The sequence below is a fragment of the Pinus tabuliformis genome, chromosome 4_1 (genome assembly GCF_031772625.1).
Source record: "Pinus tabuliformis cultivar Carrire ecotype Pingquan chromosome 4_1, CPIR1, whole genome shotgun sequence".
In the NCBI taxonomy this organism is placed as follows: Eukaryota; Viridiplantae; Streptophyta; class Pinopsida; order Pinales; family Pinaceae; genus Pinus; species Pinus tabuliformis.
In genome coordinates this window covers 740,498,930-740,518,537 of record NC_142303.1, presented here as the reverse complement: position 1 = coordinate 740,518,537, position 19,608 = coordinate 740,498,930, and positions in this window count along the sequence as shown.

Here is a 19,608-nt window from a genome sequence, read left to right as displayed (position 1 = left end):
AGAGCCAAAGGTCCATTGGATAATGAAAATCATGCTATCAATAGGATGCGCATGTGTTGCAGTTACTGCCATAAGCAAGGCCACCTTGCTGAAAGGTGTTGGACTCTGAATCCAGCAATGCTTCCACCAAAGCTGAAGAAAGTGGAAAGAGAAGATGGCAGAAATGGAAATGAAGTTTCCATGAATGATGTGCTTCAGAATGATTCACATGTTGATGTTGATGTGCAGACAAAGGAAATACCTTTAAACTAGATTGGTAAGAAATGGTTAGAGTTCTTTTCCAATTAAGGTTGCATGTCTATTGATGCATCTATTTGCATTTCTTTGTTGATGAGATGCAAGTTGTAGGTTCTACCAAGATGGTGAATGGAAAAGATTGGCTAGGAGACTCACTTTATTGCTGCGACATTATATTTCATTTCAGTTTCGAAAGTATAGTGTACTTAAGTGAAAGTTGAAGGATGAAATGCATGCATAAGCATGATGTGCATAAACACCAGTACGTTGATGTTTTCCTTGTATTTGAATATGTATGTAATTAACTTGAAGGGTTGATTGCTTTGATATGAACATGCATGTAATGCTAACTTGGGAAAAGTTGACTTGGTCTCCAAGATGGAGATAGTGATGAAATGTTTCATCTTTTAGAAAAGATTCCTAATGGTCATTTTCTACATGCTTGACTTAAAGGGTCATTTGTTTTAAAGGCATGTTTTGTGGGGTTGTTGTCTAGTCCATCATTGTATGCAGACGTAAGTCATGGAGGTGTTCACAAGATGTGAGATCTATTTCATTTGTTGAAGGAGGAGTTTAGTCCACCCAGTTGTTTTCTGTATACCTGTTGTGTTAACGGTTGTTGTTGGTAGCTTTTCAAATAGGTACAAATGAGAGTTTGTGGAGCAGGTGTACTTCACATTTGTTTGAGCCACCATGGATCAATGATCAAGGTAGGGAAGTTCAAACTACCTTCTATGACCATCTAAGCAGGAGTTCTGCAGGAAGGCAAAGAAGAAGGAAACTCTTCCTAGGAAGACCAGCCCATCCAAAAGGGAAGTGGTCAGAAACTTTGGTTAAAGGCACTATGCAAGGAAAGTGTATGGAGGCTGAAAGAAGACGGCAAGTCACTCTTATTTACTATTCAGATTATTATATCAGTCTTTTGGAGACCAAAATTCCTTTTATTGGGAAGGCATGATCCAAAATGGATTTTGGTAGAATCCTAAGTCTAAGTGTTCCTCATTCAGGAAAATGAAAGTCCAAGAAGTTCTTATAACTAGCCCCATTGCAGAGATCATCCCGTTCGGAATCTGCTGCAACTTGAATGGGAAAAAATGGACTTAGGATGAAAAAGTTATTGCTCAAAGAAGATGCCCCTTGTTCCTTAGAAAAAGAGGCAAAATCCTTTAAAAATGGCCTAAAAGGCTTTATGAAGAAAAAAAATGCATTAGAGGTCCTCGAAGGTAGACATGCGATAGGACCGAGCCGATGCGATGGTGCAATCACTGAAATTGGTGAATCAGCATTGGCGGTGGCATGGGACTTGAGGCGGCACCCCGCACCTAGTGATATCGCAATCACCAAAATCAGCGAATCACAATTGACGATGCCACGAGGCAGAGGCGGGACCCTGAGCCAAGCAATATCATGATCACTGAAATCGGTGGATCACAATTAGTGATGCCACTAGGCAAAGGAGGAACACCAGGCCAAATGATATCGTGATCGTCGATATCGGCGTCAGCAGAGGCCACACCATATGACTTACCCTGGGTCCATGTGATATATGCGATGCGATGAAAACAGACCTGAAAGGGTTTTGTAGATGCCAATATATAATATTTCAAGTTCGTCTAAAAGCCAGTTTAAGAGATTTTTCAAAATACCAAGGGGAAACCATGAAACATGGCCATTGTGACTTGTGAGAGCAATTTTAGGTGGACCCAATAGAAATATAAAGCAGAATTCAGGATATTTGAAGTTCGATGAATGACAAAGTGACTATTTTTCCTGTCTTTTAGCATATTTCTCTATGTAAATAGAGAACACTATTCTTGGGGATTTCAAAAGCTCGAAGGTACCTTCCGTTTCAAAATAGGTGGCCACCATACCTTGCGACCATAGAAATGATTTCTAAATGCTCTAGAAGGAAGATGAAGGGACAACAACCGGGAGCTAGAGAGCTAGAGAGCTGAAATGAATAGACAAGTGCCAATAGGCTTAAAAGTTGTTTCATGATTGAGATATGGGGGTTGCTGAGTCTAAGAGCATGATTGAGAGGCATAAGGAGGTAGTGTAGCGAGCTGAATGGGGAGAAATCCTGAGACTGTGATTAACAACCAACAAAGCTGCAGAAAGGTCATTGGAAGGTTGTTGAGGATCACTTGGAGGTCAAGTGGATCACAGAGGAACGCAGAGGCTGAGAGAGAGAGCTCAATATAGCTAGAGCCAAAGAGCTAGAGACAATACAAGAACCTAAGAGCCAAAGCCAGAGCAAGAATGCTGATAGATTTAGAGTTGGGGACCAAATGGCATGCTAAACCCATTTTTTGTGTAAATCAGAGAGTTGAGCCAGAGAGCTTGTAAAAATATTGCTACCATAATCCCAGAGAGCCTAGTCGAGTTGACTAGAGCTCGAGGAGATGTAGCCCAAGATTTTTGGGTGAACTCCAAATTAAATTGTTGTCTTATGTGCTTGTTTTATTACTGCATTATTTACTGTTATATGTAGCTATATATCAATTTCAACACATTAAATTACAGCATATAATCAGTTAAAAACAAATATCAGAATACAACTATATTTTCAAGCCTTTTTAAAAAAAAAGGTTGCATTGGTTAATCAATATGACTTTGGAATATTTAAAGCTTTGGAAGTAGGAGAGGTTCTTATAAGTTAAACAAAGAAGCCTAAGAGCTCCATTTCTAGATCAAGAAGACCTGGTTGGGACAATCACTCTCGAAACCCTGGAAGGCTTGGATGGAGACCAATCTGATGATGGTTTTGGTGATTTTTGACCAGGTAGTGGAATCACTATTTGATGGATTGAGGCAGATGGCCTCTGGAAGCCCTGGATAAGTTTTGATTGATGTTTTATATGACATCCCACATTCATGCTTGGAATATGGCATGACAGTGAATGGCTGAAGAGAGATTTGGCTCAGCGATTCTACGGTGGGCTGGAACGTGGAAATCCCATCCCGAGTTTGGATTTTATATCTTTAATGAAAGGTTATATCTACTTGTATTTCTATGATAATTTTAATGGATTATATGTGGTCTACATGGAGGTAATTTCATGAGTATTCCTACTACTATTATGTTGGTTATGTATGTTTCATGATAGTAGCCATGTATGGATTTCATCATGTTTTTACTTGTAATTGAAGGATCAATGTATCTATGACCCAATGGATGGAATGGGAGTTGATTTGTTGAGACATCAATGGTTCTTAGTGATTCTCAACTAAGTATGAGACCCCTATGCTCATAACTATTATATACACCTGTGTTGGCTTGTTGGGGCCTGACCCAGGTTCATAGGCGATTTAGCCAAACAAATCCCGGTACTACTAGCCCTTTCAACAACAGTCCATAGAGTGTGGACTGAGGTCTCACCTAAAGTAGTATGGGAGGGTTCTAGAACTAGGTTTCTGTACCCTGGAGATGTCTGATGAGTTCATGTGGTTCGTGGTTCAACCCTGCATGCACGTCATTATGCGCACTTACTTGTACCTTGCGGCCTGAGATGTTGTCTTCGTGTAGCCCTACTCGGGGGATGAACACTGTTATTATTCAAGTCCTTACTAGTATTCCACTGTTAGTTGATTAACTTTGCTTACTTGCATGTGTAAAGTATACTTCGCAATATAAACCATTCATACAAGTGTGCGCCGTAAATAAACAGTATATTTGCAATTGATATCAAACCTGTAATACATCAATAATAGATACAAAAAATTTGGATAAAACTTCTCTTTATTATTCTTTTCTTCGGTTACAGACTCCACTCCGCCCTGCACACTCAGCTGCAGGGGTCCACACACTCAGCTGCGGACAACTAGGCCTCTGTGCACCCAACTGTAGAGCCTTCTCCTACTCTATGACCCAAAGACACACTTAGACACTTACTCTATTCTTCTATTTCACTATCCTCTCCTTTGCTCCCTTTTACACTTAGAGCCTTGCTCTATTTATACAATTCCATGGTCTGTGGAGCATGGGTAGGCTGACATTATATTACAAAATAGGGTGGACAATCCTATGACTCTAACATACTTCTGTTCCTGCAATTCGCGGGGATTTAAAAAATTATTCAGTGAAAACATGGGCTTTGAGCCCCAAAACATGCTTCGGGGGGATTCCATGCCCAACAAGCCCCCAACACAAACATCGTGACTCGCCCTCAAGTCACTCTGTTGGTGTGGTGATCTTGGCACAAAGTTCCTCCAATTGTCCTCAACCTGTGTTGATGTTGGTAGCACACTGAGCCACTGCTTGCTGAATCTGTCGCATCCACTATTATGAAACCTTTGTGTCTGAATTGTTTCCTTACCTCTATACTGGTATCTGCTACACATGTTTATAGTCCCACGCCATTGTCTAGCTCCTTGGAGCGCGAAGACTGTGCTTAGACCGGCTAGTCAGATAGCGGACCACTGGTGTAGGGCTTCAAGTAGCTGCCATTTACTTTGCCAAGGAAGGGTTCTCCATTTAGTTTGACTAGATAGACTACACCTCCATTCGTGACCTCCTTAACCATGTATGGAATTAGCCAATGCATTTTGAATATTCCCAAAAAAATTTCAAACTTATTGTTGTACAGTAGCACTAAGTCATTTACGTTGAAGTTGTGCAACTTAATATGGCAATCATGCCAGGTCTTTTCACACTGCTTTTGTACCTGCTGATGAAAGCCAGCCAACAACTGTTCCACCTCAAGTTCTTCCAATTGCGCAAGCCATTCCTCCAGAGCTTTGCAGTCTGTCATCCCAGTGAGCACTGTTATGCAAAGACTAGGTATGATATATTCCATTGGCATGACAACTTCCATGCCATAAACTAACCAAAAAGGTGTTTGTCCCATGAGTTTCTTACACGTTGTCCTATAAGCCCATAACACTACAGGTATGCACAAGTCCCAATCGCTTCGCTACACATCGGACACTTTGGTCAAAGCAGACTCCAGTATTTTGTTGAATGCTTCTACTATCCCATAGGCTTGTGGGTGATACGGTGTACTTTTTTGATGATACACTTGGAACTCTTCTATGAGCGCGTTGATGGTTTCATTTAGGAAATGTGTTCTGCGATCACTCATTAATATTTTCAGACAGCCAAATTGGGTCAACACATTTTCAAACAAAAATTTCGCAGCCGTAGCGGCCGTGCAGTCCTTGATTGGCTGCACTTCCACCCATCGTGTCAGGTACTCTATTGTGGTGATGATGTAGCATGTGCCCATCTTTCCTTAACATTTGATAGGTCCCACAAAGTCAAGTTCCCATTTCTTGAACAGTTTTAGTGTCATTTGTGGTTTCAATGGCATCTTGTCCCTTCGTGATGGTTTTCTAGTCCTTTGACATATATCGTAGGCCTTATAGTATGCTTTTGAATCCTCGTGAATGGTTGGCCACCATAACCCTCAGCGAAGAATATTTTGTTCACCCGTGTAGCCTGAATAGTGACCTCCTACAGCACCCCCATGAGCTTCTATGAGGATCTGACTTCATTCAAATTCAGGTATGTATCTTCGCAATATCTCATCATTTCCCATTTTGTGTAGGTGCCCCACGATGACAGAACAATCTGCTGCACGCACCACTAATTCCTTCTTCTATTGGATGGAGTATTCCTTCATTGCAATTGCTATTGTTAGAAAGTGGATTATATCTTCGAAGTGCCTATTCACGACGCGCACCGCAAAGAGCTGTGCATCAGGTAATCCTTCCATCAAACTGGTAGGTTCCTCGCATGTCTGAATATGTGACAAGTGATTCGGTCCTGCATTCAAGCTTCCAGGTTTGACCACGAACTCTAAGTCATATTCTTGAAATAATAAGAGCCACCTGCATATGCGCCCCCCAACATAGGCTTATTCACCAAGTATTTCAGTGTGGAATGGTCTGTATACATCTTGAAATGTCCTCCTAGCAAATAGTGTCAGTATTTTTGGAGTGCATACACCATCGCCAACCCCTCACGCTTAGTTGTGGAGTAGTTCTTCTTGGCTTTGGACAATATACTACTTGCAAACGCAATAGGATGATCTAATCCCTCCCTGCCCTCTTGTGTGAGGACTACTCCCAATGTGATACACGACGCATCAACATGTACATGAAACTCCACATCCCATTTTGGGAAGACCAGGATTGGAGCGGAGGCCAATTTCCCCTTAAGGATATCCAAGATTTTCATGCAATCATCATTCCAATAGAATGTGACATATCTTTTCAATAGTTTCTCCATCGGCATGGTGATTTGGGCATAGCTTTTGATGAACTTCCTATAGTATCCTGTGTGTCCTAATGTAGCACGCAGCTATTTAACACTTCGCGGTGCTTCCAAATTTAAAATTACTGCAATCTTCATAGGGTCCACCATTAGTCCCTGTTTTTATATCAAATTTCCCAACATGTTCCCAAAGGGAATGGGGAATGTGCAATTCTTAAGGTTCAACACAATTTGGTGTCATCGGCAAGTATCCAGCATCAAGCATAAGCTTGCTACGTGGTGCTTAACCAATCTGAAGACAATCCAATCATCTTGATAGACCTCCAGGAACTTTTGGATGTACTCTTTGAATGCGGCAACAAAGATGCATGAAAAGATGGCTTGTGTGTTCTTCAACCCAAATGGCATGACGGTGTATTGAAATCAGCCCCATTCCATTGTGAAGGTCGTCTTGCTCCTATCTTCCGATGCAATTTTGATCTAGTGGTACCCTGAGAATCCATCCGTGAACAAGTATGCTTCTTGTCTGCCAACATTTTCCAATACTTCATCTCTGAATGGTGTCGGGAATGGGTCATGTACACATGCATCATTCAACTTCCTGAGGTCCACTCATATTCTTATTTTGCCCTTTTTCTTTTTCTCCTATACCACCATAGGGCTCACCCAGTTGGATTCTTCGACCGGCTCAATAATTCCTTTTGCGAGCATCTTGTCTAGTTCTACACGGCCCTTTTCCTTATACTTCAGATTCAAGTGGTAAGGCCCATGCTTAACTAGATTCATGTCGGGTTTTAGGTTTTTCTTCATCATCCCTAAGTCGCCAACGATCCCTTTTAAGTCTGTAATCTTGGTCGGGTATAAGTCCTGGTACTCACAGAGTAACTCTGCGACCTTATCCACCATGGCATCATCCCAATAGTAACTGAGTGTTGCATACTTTTGGTTTCACCTTTGTCCAAATGTTTACCTGCTTCGTTTTTAGTGGCGTGGTGACATGAGGATCCTCAATTAATGTTCCTCGAACCCTGCAAAAGCCTTCAGTTTCTGGAATGTTAATATTCCATGGATCCTCATCCTCGTCCTCAATATTTACATTGTAACACTGCAACGTGCAACTTAGCTGGGTCGCCCATTCCAGCTGAAGCACTTCCATTGGTTTCTGGGGTATTTTTGCAAATAGCTACTTTTATTTCTTATAGCACATCATCAACAGTATCACACCAACGATCTTCAAATGTGAAGGTTAACAGGAATCCTTCATGCAAGATATCCCATTCGCTTGTGCCATGGAAGAGCTTTGTCTTAGTATACCAATTCATGCATATGAAATCCAAGGTATGACAAAACAAATGCACCCATTTATGTTGTGGCACTTCCCCATAGACCTTGTTCCATTTCGCAAGGTGTGCACGTGGATCATCCCATCCATCATACTTGTTTGTTAGCCGCATCTCCGATTTACCAAATCGTAGGCACATCATCCTTTTGCATCTGCACCAGTCCTAAAAACTCCCTTGATGCTGACCCCACCATCTTAAGGGCATAGCGTGGAGTGCCCATTTCAGAGCATCAAAACGCTACTGTTCTGACACCCCTTTTTCAAATTTGGTCAGGAATTCATCCACCATTGTCAACTTGTCATACATAGGCAGATCCCTTACATCTATTGTCATGCAGCATAGTGATCTTACCATCATGTTGCAATTGAGTGTGGTTACATTGTGTAACTGGTTCTACCATCGTTCTATTTCCTCATCTAAATCTGATGTGCAGGAGCTTTCGCGTTCCCACAAAATCCTACCATCTGCTGTTGGATTCACCCAGTCCATCTCCCATGTGGTTATCTTGTAGATATAGTCTAGATCGTCATCATGCACTGGATCTATGTAGTGTGATCCTTCTGTAGGGTCTAAAGGTACCAATACATGTAGGGACTTTTTCTCAAAAGTCATCTTCTACTTCTTTAGATTTATCCCTCCATTCATATCAGTGGCCCAATATATTCCTAGTAGTACAGGATAGGGATTGTTGTCATCGACGATCTCTATTACTTTGAAATATGCAAGTGCACTCGCACCTTCCATGTCTACCATTATTCCTTGTAATCTTCCCATCGGTAGGATCTGTTGTTGGTTCACAATGTGCAATTGAATAGGTGACCATTGAAATGCAGGCCTGTCCACATGTTCCCATGTCTACTTTGGCAGTACGTTCACGTCTGATCCTAAATCCAAAATCACTTCATCCATTTCATATTCCCTAATTTGCGTAGTTAATCTCATCTCCCTTCATGTTCACGTTGTGTGCTTCCTGAGCTTTCAGACTACGCGTAGTTCTATTGACCCAGAGCAGTTAGTGATGAGTTCCTCCAGTCCCTTTATAGTCTTACTGTAGTGTAACAAATTCATGCATGTCTCCAGAAAGGTAGTAATTTTTATTGGGTCCATCTCCGATTCTAGTTTGACTTTACTACCTAAAGTGGAGGCCTCTGTGAAGCTCTTCTTAGCTTCCATGAATGTCTCCTTTGTGCACTGTAAATCGAACTCTGGTTCCTTTGTTGGAGCCTTGCAAACCCAAGAACCCTCTTTAGGTTTCTTTCCCTTCTCATCTCCTGTCTTCATACCACTTTGGAGCACGATGTTTACATTTAGGTCCTCTTCGCGTGGCTTAGACCTCATCATTTGTAGGTTCTGAGTTGGAAAAGACTAGAGTATTCCTTTATCACACAACCTCGCTATCAGTGTAGGGCAATCCTCCGTCTCATGATCAAACTAGGTACAATATAAACATGATGCTCTCATTGGATTTGTACAATCGCAAGAATAATGCCCTGGCCCTCCACAATTGTAACAAATCAGCTGTCGCAACCCCTTCCTAGTCCCATTCCACCTCGATCTCATCTACAGCCCTGAAATCCAATGCGAACCATCCCTGCACTTTGATCGAGGGCTCACATTTCCATTTGAACTCTATAGGTAGGAGTTGATCGATCATCAATTCATAACTTCTATAGGTACGCTCATCATGGCCTATTGATCTACAGAAATTATAGAATAACTCCTTGAACATTTGTGTATATTTCTGTAATAGATGAAAGTTACTTGTAGCATGCTTCCCTCCTATCTGAAAAATCGTGCACCATAATGCAGGTGCTGCGCTTGGTCCTACTTGTGCCTCTGGTCTTAATGGCATCAGCCCTCCTCCTGCCAAGTAGTTCACGAAGACTAGACAATGGTCCTTGTCATGTCCCTGGGCATTGAATTTTATGCACCATACCTCCTCGTGCACCTCTGGGCGAGTTGTCCTTTCTTGTTTCAAACTCTACATCTCCATACACAAGTTTTTTAGTTGGGCATGGATTTGTTGGATTCCCAGGCCAGAATCTTGTATTAGGGTCTCATGCAGTCTCATTGCAATATCCAAAGCTTCGGCCCGACTAGATAACTTTTTCTGCGACAACATCATCCTTAGATGCGATGTTTGTGATGCTACAAACCATATATGGTGCTGCCCATCTATCAAGGTCATGTTGGCTTTGTGAATCATGCCCTTGAGTCTTTGATCCAGTTCCCAGGGGGTCTCGCCTAGAAGCGTCAATTTCCTTAAACCCGATAATCGACTGTCTCCGATTTTGGCCTGCTAAATTCCCTGTTCAGCGTAGCTTGGATATCCGTGATCCCTACATTTATATTGTTATTAGAATGCTTAATGTACCATGTCAAGGCGCGATCCTGCAACGCACTTACTAGCGTTGCCTTGTTTATGTTATCATCCGTGATTCCTTGAGCTTCCCATACAGCCTTTACCATGAACCAAAATTGGTCTGGATCTTCCTTCACTAACCCTTTAAACACCGGAAACTTTATCTTGCTCGCCATATTGAACTGTGGAGGTGGTGTAGGTGGAGGTGGTATGTGCAAAATTCGTTGCCTTATCAGACTGATCACACTTGTTTGTGAAAATTTCGTGAGCTATTCCTCACTTTCTCGCTGAGGTGAAATCGAGGGGCTAGTTTCTAACGTTTCTCTTCCTTCATTTTTATAGATCCTCCCACTTCGTGTAGTCCCAAACATCAATTTATTCGCATAACCTGCTTTTCACACAGTAGCATTTTAATCCAAGTGTTCAAAGATTTAATGTACTTACCACATGGTCCTTTAAGGAAGTGTCATTCCGCCTCGCTGTAGCTGATAAAATTATCTACTGCGAGTTTGGTGATAAACCCTCCTACAATTCGATCAAGCCATGATCTAAATCGAATCTTAAAGAACTCTCTAATTTTTCATAACTCTATAAAATTCATGGAAAAGTTTCAAAGATTTAGAAAGGTCAAGCTTATCAGAAATATCTTCAAACAGTTGTAATTTGTGAGCAGCGTCGAGCAATGAGGACCCTTGGTGAAGCGCGCACACCGTTGGCCCATGGTAACGTGCACTACCATAAAACAACAAAATGGGAATCCGTTTTGAGAAATGGGGGAGGTTTATGATATCTGATTAGCATATTGCTGGGCAAACCCCTCAGAGAAGAAAAATCCCTAAGCAATCGGACTCGGAAATTAAGAAACCGTACAGAATTTGCCGATTCCGTCAGAGATAGGTCCCACACAAAAACTGGCAGGATATGGGAAGGGCTTGAAGTGGTAAGCGTTTCAATAGAGTCTCGCCTGATGCCACACACTGGGTGCCAAATGTCTGGTGGAAGAGAGAGAAAACTACTCAGATTGGATGGGTAAACGTCATGCAACTTACCTGCTCGATATGGATGGAGACCATGGGATCTCAAGGCTTCAGATCGATGGTGGGTATGCAACCTGATGGATGATTGGATTCAATGGGGTAAATAGGTCAAGCTGTATAATAGTTTGAAGTCTAGCATGAATGATGAGTTGTTAGAGGAATCATGTTCACAGGCAATCTGGAAGTTAAATGGAGATAACGACAATTCAAACATTTCCAAGAGAAATGACACCCAGTTCATTATGAAACAGGTGGCCACCTCCCTACAAAGCATTACAGAGTGATGATGATGTAGAATAGGGGAATTCAAACAGATAGAGGCAAGATAACCAGAGTGTTGGGAAGCGGAAATGAACAGTCAGAAAGTAGATTGGATTTAAAGCCACAACTGACGGAGAAGCAAAGGGGGAAGATTTAGCCAAGAGTAGAGAACAGAGTCGAGCTAACTTCAAGGCATCATCAAGCCAGATAGAGCAAGAGAGATTTAGAGAATCTGTACTCTAGGGAAGGCTTGAGATTTTCAAGAAAACTCCTCAGTAAATGTATGTCATGTACTGAGTCTCAGATTGGGCTCATACTACTATGACCAATAGAGGTTGAGTTTTAGTAAGGATATTTTGTGTACTCCAGATACTTGGGGGATCCAAGTCATGTCCTATTGATTTATATCTGTTAAGTGAGACTCAAATTGAGCTCACTGTTGTAAAAACCCTGCTTTGAAAACATAATAGAGAGGCCACCACTGAAGGCTGGACCAGGAGACGTAGCCCAGGAGTATTGGGTGAACTCCTTATTAAAATTGTCTTGTTTACATGTTTTCTTGTTATGTTTTCACTAACTGCTTCAGTGTCTATGAATTTCACAATCTTATTGATATGTTGCATAAAGTAACATAAGAACATCCATGCACATGAGTCTATAATACTTTTAATTCTTTATCCTAGATGAATTCCAGATCAAGTGGTATCAGAGCTCAAGTTTACTAAGGTTAGACAATATTGTACTGGACTTTATTGTTGAATGCTAACTAGATCAAAGCTTAAATTAGGAGAAGGAGACTTGGTTGAAACTAACCCTGAAATTGGGAGAGTCTATCCTAAGAGGAAAATGTCAGAAGAAAGTCCCTTGGAATCAGACCCTCAATTAATGGATAGTTTCATGACCATGAAAGCCATGGTAGATGAAATGTATAGAGAATTTAAGAATGTAGAGGAAGATGCCTCAAACTCCAAACAAGATAAAGTAGCAGAATAATCTTTCCTCCATGACCACTCCAAAGGCAAAGGGAAAGAATAAAAGCTTCCCACGGCTCCTAGTAGCCTTGAAAACAAAAGGAAGACATCTTTGATTAAATTAGATGTCAAATTTGATGTACTAATATATGATGGAGATTTGAATGCAAAGAAGCTGGATAATGGGATTAGACATATTGATGTTTATTGCAAAGTGCAGAGCATCGATTCAGACAGTAGTAAGATTCAGCTGGCCAACCTACACCTTGGAGGCACTACCTTGGTATGGTGGGAAGGCAAGACACAAGATGACCTAAAGAAGCATGGTAAAATTCTTTCTATCTGGAGTGAATTTGTTTCTGCAATTAAAAAACAGTTCTATCCACTAGCTTATGTGCAGCAAGCCATGATGAGTCGGCAAACTCTTCTTCAATTAAAAGGGCAAAGTGTACAAAGTTACACCCAAGAATTTAGAAAAAGAGCTTTGCTTCTAGGAATTTCTTTAGACTCACATGAAACTCTGCTGAAGTATATAGGGGGTCTACACAGCTACTTAAGGCACACTATTCTCATGTTTAATCCCACTAGCATAGATGAGCCATCTGTTCAAGCTACGCATCTAGAGGCTAGAGGCAAGAATGTGAACCCAGAAGTTGGGGGATCATCAAAACCCACTGCAAGCAAAAATAAGGAGAAAAGAAAACAGAAATGGAAAGAGAGGAAGACAAATACTATGCAAAAGACCAAATCTTCATGCACTCACTATAAGAAGGATGGGCATGATGATGAGCACTGTTAGATTATGCATCCAGAGTTGAAACCCAAGAAGTACGATGGCAAGAATAAAAAGACTGATGCAGCTATTCAAAAATATTTGGGGTCAGATTCTAGAGATGAAACAACAATTGCAGCCACAGGTATAAGAGGTTTTCTACTTTAGAGAACGCAGAAATCAAGAAGTAGGTATAAGAGCTACCCAAGAAAGGGTTCATAAGACCTATCACATCACCTTGTGGGTTTGCAATTGTCTTGGGGAGAAAGAAAAATGGCTCTTGGAGAATATGCATTGATTATCGAGAACTAAATAAGATAACGATAAAAAATCATTATCCCCTTGCATAGATGATCTATTAGATCGGTTGAAAGAAGCTGTTTATTTTTCCAAGTTGGACTTGCATAGTGGCTATCATCAGGTTAGAGTTGTAGAGCAAGATGCATGCAAGACTACTTTCAAAACAAAGTAGGGATAGTATGAGTGGCTAGTTATGCCTTTTGGCTTAGCTAATGCTCCTGCTACTTTCATGAGAGTAATGAATGATGTACTCAGGCCTTTTATTGATGATTTTGTCATTGTATATTTTGATGACATTCTTATATTTAGTAAAACATGGGAAGAACATTTAAAGCATGTCAAGCACACTCTAGATGTTTTGAAAAAAGAGAATCTTTATGTTAAACTCTCAAAATATGAATTTGGCAAAACATCTTTGAATTATTTGGGTCATATAGTAGGGGGTGGTGAATTGAAGTTAGATCCCTCTAAGGTTACAGTCATTATAAACTGGCATAAACCCAAATCTGCTACAGAAGTTAGAAGCTTCTTAGGGGTAGAGAAGTATTGGAGAAAGTTTATTTCTAACTTTTCCTTGATTACAGCTCCCTTACATGCTTTAACAAGATTGAATAAGGTGTTTCAGTGGGGAGGCAAATAGCAGAAAACCTTCGACACCTTAAAAGAAAATATTAGTACAACACTAGTACTAGCACTACCTGATATTCAAAGACCATTTGAGATTGAAATGGATGCCAGTGACTATGCCATGGGAGCAGTGTTGATGCAGCACGGTAAACCCATATGTTATCATTCTGAGACATTTAATTCTGCAGTAGTTAACTATCCCACATATGATAAAGAATTGTATGTATTAGTGTAGAGTGTGAAAAATTGGAAACATTACTTAATGGGCAAAGGGAGTTATACATACTAATCACCAACCACTTCAATATTTGCACTCACAAACTAAGTTGCAGCAATCAAGACACTATAGGTGGATGGGTTTTCTACAATAATTTCATCTTGTCATCAGATATAAAAAGGGCATACATAATAAAGTTGTAGATATGTTGTCTAGACCAATCATAAATGAATCTACTATACTTAAGCATAATTCAGTATTGCATGAAAGCTACATTGAACTGTACGGTCAAGACATAGATTTTAAAGATGTATACGTAACCTTAAGTCATGGGAAACAAGTAGAAGAATTGGATTATCATGTTAAGGACCAGCTCTTGTATCATTTGGGAAAGTTATGCATTCCTCAAATAGAAAGAGTAAAGATAAGCACACACTTCTCTAATATCGGGTCACTTTGGTATAAGTAAAACAGTTGCACAACTGAAAAGATTTTGTTATTGGCCAAAAATGCATGAGATAGTTTCTAGATATGTAAGAGGATGTACCATGTGTGCTAAAAGCAAGCCCAGCAATAGGAAAATAGGCTTGTACAATCCATTACCAGTTCCTTCTCACCATTGGAAAGTGTTTCCATGGACTTTGTTGGGGGTCTGCCTAAATCTAGAAAGGGTCATGACTATTTATATGTTGTTGTGGATAGATTCAACAAAATGTGTATTTTAATACGTTGTAACAAACAAATTACAGCTGAGCAAACTACAAAGTTGTTCTTTCAACATGTATGGGTTTGGATTACCCACTTCCATTATATCTGATCAATATACCCGATTTGTTGTGAAATTTTGGTCAAGATTATGGGAATTGATGGACACCGGGCTGAAGAAGAGCACAAATTTTCATCCGCCGAAAAATGGCCAAACAGAAGTGGTCAATAGGACAATGATCTAGTTGCTCAGAGGCTATTGTAGCAAGCATCCCATGCTTTGGGATGAACATTTATGTTATGTGCAACATGCTTACAACTGAGCTAAACATGCTTCTACATAAAGATCTCCTTTTGAGACCTGTTTTGGTTTCACACCCAGGTCTACCTTGGATTTTGTCTTTGGTAAAGAGATAGCATTTGATGAACACAATGATGTGGACAAGGCAACCAAGTTCATTGAAAAAATCCAAGAGATTCACCAGGCAGTAAAGGAACAGCTGGAAAAGAGCCAAGCCAAGTACAAGGAAAGGCATGATAAGCATCAAACTAAGCATAGTTTCCAAGTTGATGATCAAGTCTGGCTATATATCAGCAAAGACAGAATGCAAGGTGAAGGTAAGAATCTTAAGCCAATAAGGTATGGACCTTTCAAGATACTTGAGAAAATTGGTGAGAATGCTTTTTGCCTTGATTTACCAACTTACATCCACATCTACTCATCTGTTAATGTAGACAGGTTGAGACTATTTGAATCTTCATTGATTGAAGATCCAAAAGAGCAGAGTCAATTCCCTTCTATTGATGGTCTATTACCTGAATATCTCAATGAGTTTGTTAAGGGAAATGTTCCCCTAGGGCTTTTGGGTTGAAAACCTAGCAGACTGAAAGTTGTCTATACAGAGAAATGCACATTCACATAGCCATTATGCTATTATAAGAAAATTCTATGATAAGGGGCGTATCTGAGGTCCTATGTTTGAGAAGGTCCTTTAGGGTCCAAACCCTTCTTGGAGTTCCTTTTGCTCCTTTGACCTGCAAAACAACCAATTCAAGAGAGCACAACAATATATGGACTAAACCTTATAAAGAAACCATCTTCATGTTATAAAGAAGGGTAGTTAGTTATGAAATTTAAACAACCATTCACATATGAATTCTAACATGAATATCATAAACATGAAGAAGATTTATATCAGGAACCAAGACATGTGTTTCTTTTATTATAGACAAATAAAGTACAGAAAAGGAATAATGTCACCTGAGTCATCCTTTCGCAGGCTCCAAGCAAAGCCTTCTTCCAGATTCCTCTAGCCTCAAGCCTTTAACAAAATCCTTCCATGACTTACTCTATGATGTCACAAGTAGTGGATGAACATCAACACACAAGGAAACAAGGGTTTCCTGTACAAATGGGGGAAGTGCAGGAGGCACAAGGATCTTCAGACCTGGTCAGGGAAATCTCAGCATAATAACCTTTCTCTCTCCTATCCCCTCTCTTAGACCTTCCCATTGAAGCCTTTTTATACCTCTCCCAAAGTAGTTTTTAGTTGGGAGTTGGTTGGGAATAGTTGGGCCATGGGCACTAACAGGTGATCAGCAGGTAAAACCCATGATCTCCACCCAAAATTAAGGAGTTATATATATATATTTAATTGTTTTAATACATATACGTAGGTTGGGTATATGCCTACCCACATATACACACGTTTAACTCAGGGAAATGTCGCGTATAAGGGATAAAACACTGTTTTTTTAATTTTTGGACCAGGTCTGGAAGGAGGGGTTGCCCTAGGCCATGAGTGCAGCATCACAAACCATAAGAGTGAGATTTCGAGCTGTAACAGATGCCCCCTAATATATGAGGTTAGAATGGGTACATGATGGCCGAAATGTATTAAGAAAGTACATGGAAAGGAAATATGTCAAAAATCGAGAAGGACTTCACCAGAATTCAGCCTGCCAAGCCACAAAAGGAGATCAGAAAGAAACACTGTTTGAGGCGGGCATACCCATGCTCAGAAAAAGTAAATCATGTCTGCATATCAAGTATAAGCGGATCCACTAAGTATACAAGTATAAATGACTAGAAAATACATAATGGATCATCTGATCATGATCGAACAAGTACATGTCTGAATATCGCATATAAGACTGTCAATGATGCTGAAAGATGCAACGGATCACTAATATCAAAGACTGATCCCAAAAGGTACCAACTAAACATGATGTAATAGGATGGTACTACACTGCAAACTCAGGTGCCAGCGTATAGAATGCCACCATGACTGACTGCAACATATAAGGTGGAGTGTTATCTACTAGCAGCAATAGGAGCAACAGTCAAGTGAACCAATGAATGCTGATACAACCTAAGGTCTTCACCGACCGCTGTGGTACATTTCTGCACCATGGGAATAAATGATCTGAAGTCGACCATGTGAGAAATCGTTTGATTACTGGCCATTGATGTATATCGTTAACAAACGCGAGACTACTCACCGATAATGATAATGAGCGTCAAGGTACCCAGTACAATCCAACAAGTGTGAATAGATGAGCCGGAGTCAAAAACCTGTAAGAATCTATTGATCAGGAGACAATGATGGTTTCCCACTATCGATAGCGAAGGATTTGCCACTAATGACTGCAAACCCCAACGTACTGCCAAATGGACTCTAGATCTTTGCCCCAGAGCAATGAGTCGGAGTCGATAGGGAAAGATCTGCTAGAAGGAAGGCATTAAGGCATCCTTCATCAATCTACTGCGAGTGTAACCCATAGGCCAATAATGTGGAAGGAATCGGATGAAAGAGATGTAGTAACCCAACCGAAGTACGTTTTCGGTGTACACAAGATGTGGCTAGCGCACGACAGAAACCCTCTGAACCAACCAATAGTGGAAGCTGACATAGAGGCGAGGTATCCACCAATAGGGTCAAATGGAAACCAAGGTACTCCACGAATCCCAATGTGTGATAATGTAAGCTGATGTCGAACAGAAGGGAAACCACTCAGTCAAAGACCCATGATACTAATCGATGCTGAGCACAAGGTGACCTATCAATAATGAAAATAGAGCCAGGGTGCAGCTCTAGGCCTGTCCTCAGAGCACGATGTCGTCGTTGATAAGGACATGACCCACAAGCAAGAAGTCAATGGAGACCTTATGAAACTGGCACGAGTAAAGGACCAATATAGCTAATGTGATGATAGACATGACGCTGAAAACCAGGGATGGTCGACTGAAAAATGAGTAAAGAGACACCGCAGAGAGGCCGACTCAGGCTAACTTCTCTTCAACAAAAGCATGACTCAATGTGACTATGTGGCAACATATGATGACTCTGTATAGGTTCGTCATGCGGGAGGCATGAAGGAACCCTCCATATGATTGGAAGAGATAACCAATCGGTGGAGAACTAACTAAATAACAAGGTTACGACATACCTAAGTCAAACTAAATCCCGCCCAAATGGAGGAGACTTTGCTTTGAGTGCTTTGTTCAAGGGCGACACGACTCACTCTAGCTGCCAACAATAAATGGAAATACTGTCCCGTTCCCACTCTTTTTCGAATATTTAATTTTTTTGTCTTTTTCTGTTAAGCTTGAAAAAGAATAAAAGAATGCTATGGTATAGTGCAAACAATGAGTGTCGGTGAAACAGATGATCTAGTTCTTGGGAATGGAATGTTCCTATGCTCAATGCAGGGAGGTGAAAACTAGTCAGTGACACTCAAAGGTGCGTTACTTCCACGGGTCAAGGTGTGTCAAGCTGTAGAAGTCAAAGGTATGCAAGGTTGATTTTACAATCGTCATGGTCAAAAGTTGGCTTAAACACGAGTCCAAGTGAAGCTGGCTCTAGGCCAAAAGGTGCAAGTAGTCAACATGCAATGCAGTAGTACAACTCAACGCAAAGGAGCCTCTAGGGTACAAGGCTAGAACGAAGAGAATGAGCTAAGAGAAATGAGTCTTCAACGCATAAGTCATGGTGGGACTACAGAGGACTCCTGAGCCTACTCAAATCGGAGCAGCATGGGCAACAAATGTCAGTGAGGTGCTAACTACGATGCCCATATAAAGGATGGCTCTACCATCGTGTCATGATTTAAAGAATCAGCGAGTGAAGATGGCTTTCGAACCATAACACGATGGGGTCGACCCTATGGTAGATGTATCGAAAAATGGAGGCTAGTATGCATAATTCAACGGAAAAATGGTGTCCCTAACCTATATTCCAATGAGAAAAGCATACCTACCATGAGGGGTCAGCAGTCATGGAACCGTCTCGAAACTATCAAAAAAACGTCCAAAATGTCCTGAAAATCAAACCATTCTCGACATTCCAAGCTCCCAAGTTAAAAGTCACATGAGGCCAAACAAAATAAAATTTTGAAAAAAAATTGCCTTTTCAAAACCTATAAAAGAGCTTTTGGACTCACCATTTTCACCATTTGAGTTTGACAGCAAAGAATTGGAGTAAAAGGAGCAAACTTCCCATACACCAAATTCAACTGTTCAGATTCTTCAAAAACCTCCAGGTAACTCTTATGCTTATCTT